Raw genomic sequence first — 2,840 nt, 5'->3', positions numbered from 1 at the left:
CGCGCCAGGAGCCGTCCGCCTGCCCCTCGGCGGTCGCGCGTGGCACGACCAGGTGCATTCTCTGGGCCGGTGCTCGCTGGGGGTCCCTGTAGGCTACGATCGCCCATTGGGGGACCGAGCCTCCTTTGTTATGGTATGGGTACTGGAGAGTTAGGGAACTCCTCCGGGGAAAGGAGGAGAAACAGCCCGCGCTGTGGCGGGGAGAGGGTGCCGGGGAGCCGGCGGGATTTGAACCCGCGTCGCGGTGATGCTCGGCGACTGGGCGCCTTCACCCGTCCCGGGTGCGCGAGGGAGTTGGGGGCGGGAGGGGCGGGAGCGCCCACCTCGCGCTGCTCAGAGACCCACATTGGGAGCTCTAAGCCCCTAGCGCCTGGGAGCAGCTTTGGGCGTATTTCTCCTTGTCTGGAGACCCTGGTGGCTGTGGCTGAAAAGCTCTGGGCCCTTTGCCTGGAAACAGCTGTATCTGAGCTTTCCCACGACTGCTGCCTAAGGCGCGCTCCAAGGCAGAAGTAGGGCTCTTCTGGACGCCCCGCTTGAAGAAGCCACCATCCTCAACTCGTTGCCTTCTATTAATACATTTTTTAAAAAATGATAGCCACATTCATATTTGAGCATGAAACCAAAGTGAAACTCCGTGTCATTGTTCCATGCACAAATTGTTTTTCTAGTTTTCATTTCCTCTGGTTATGTGCTTGCCCAGAAAGGATCTGGGAGATCGGTTTGCAGGAGTCGAGGCTTCCAGCCGTGGACAAGCCTGGACTGACTGTTGTTTCCTTTTTTCCTTCCCCTCCGAGAGAGTAAAGGCTTCAGCTGTTGCTCAGTGTCACAGCCATGCAGTCCCACAGCCCGGAAGGTGTGGCTTCTGAACACATTTTGCAGTTTCTCCCTCAAATGCTTAAAAATGATTTTTGCTACTTACCAGATTTTCCGTACTTATTATTTTACTGTTCTTAATCTTGTTCTTTGTTTTCCTCTTTAAAAAATTTTTTTCTTCTCTCTTGCAAGAATGATATTCACTAAATTCACCTAACTGTATAGAAATTGTTAACTGTTACATGCCAGAGAGAACTACACACACATCTCCTAATTGAGAGCTTGTCTCCCTGGAGGCAACTTCTCCATTGGGGGCTTTTACATTACATCAGCAATTAACTTGAGATTGTTCCTCCCAGCCCAGTCTCCCCAAATTTCATAGCCGGTTATTTAAACACACTTTGGTAGAGATGACAAAACTTTCCAGAGAGCAGGCTTGAGAGCACTTTATTTTGGTCTAGAAATATTGACCAAAAGATTGAACGCTTCCAAGGTTCGAGATGGTGAAGCCTGATGATGGTAAGGTAAATCAGAGAAAGTTCTTCACTGGGAAATAGGAGCCGTTTGCATTTCGATTTTCTGATGGATAATGTTAGCAAAGCAAAGCTAACTGTGAGAGCTGACTTTCCAAACATTCAGGACTGTAGAAAGAAAGAACCACTCAGTTACGCAAATCCTGTTCTCACCCGGGAAATCAAATGCGTTAATGTGGAGTTGGAGATAATTTTACTTCCCTTTAATCATTTCCTAAAGCTCAATTACATTCCCAGCCACTGGCTTTGCTGTGTCCCTTGAGGTGCCATGGACTGTTTTTAAGAGATGCAGCATGTGGGCAGTTCTGATCACAGCTGACCTCACAGATATTATCGTTACTCTGTATTTTCCCTGGTTTAATTAGAGAAAAGTGCTTAATGTGCAGATGACGTATGGGTATACAAGAAAATCACTTAAAAACTGAATCTGCCTAATTTTAAAATTTGTCTCACTTTTCATGCCATCAATAACATTTTGGCTTACCTCCTTCCAAAATCAGCTGTTAGATATACCATAACACTGAAGTAGCTTCAACACTGATCCAAGCAAAACATAATTTAAAAGTACATTTTGAATGATAAGATGCTGAGGATTTGATCAGATCCTAATTCAGAAGCCACTGGAAGTGACTGTTGGCTTACCTCTCCTTTGCACTGTCTGAATCGCACTTCACCTGCATTTGTACATCCAGACATCACCTGCTGTGTGCCAGGCATGAATTGCACTTACTGTTTTTTCTTCATGAAAGGCTGTTTAATTTTGTATTTGCTGTATCTGCTATGGTCATATTGTTTATGTACTCATGGGTGGATTTTCTAAACCATTGATTTCATCCCATGCTGAACCTACCACTCTACTCCCTGCTCCTCCCTTCCTCCACTTTTCTTTAGCAAGAAAGGAGGAATAGCTTGCAGGCTCCAGACAAACACGTGCCAGTAGTGTTCTGATGGCGAGCACCCTCTGCTCTTAGTCACACAGTTGCACTGGGTGGAATGAACCCTTCCTTCAGCAGCCTTCACACTCCCCTCTAGCTGGTTCTGTGTGATGCTTCTTAACAGATTATTTCTCAGGATTAGAAATGTGAACTTTCCCCTCAGTGTGGTGATGCTTGTCCAGCAATATTGTCATCTCCTGACCATTAGTCACCACCTCTGGGACTGAATGACCTAGAGTTCAAACTAAGTGAGATTTCATTTCCATATAAGTATGGACCATGTTCTACTGGAAATGTAGTTTAGATGAGAAGGCTGTTTTCTGAATCAGTCCCAACAAGAGCAGCATCGCCCAGGATCTCAGGAGTGATACCGGTGAAGCTATTCCTTACGTCTGCAAGCTGTTTATTAATAGATGGAATTGGACTAGGGTGAAGGGACATAACTTTAAGACCAACCAGAAGACACAGTGTTCATGTGCTCTGACTAGATTCACGGAATTACCAGTGCTATGCATTATTAATAGTTACAGGTACACAGAATGAGTGTGCTTTAGGCACC

Source organism: Mandrillus leucophaeus, unplaced genomic scaffold, assembly GCF_000951045.1.
Source record: "Mandrillus leucophaeus isolate KB7577 unplaced genomic scaffold, Mleu.le_1.0 Scaffold363, whole genome shotgun sequence".
NCBI lineage: Eukaryota > Metazoa > Chordata > Mammalia > Primates > Cercopithecidae > Mandrillus > Mandrillus leucophaeus.
Note: the sequence above shows the minus strand (reverse complement) of the source record.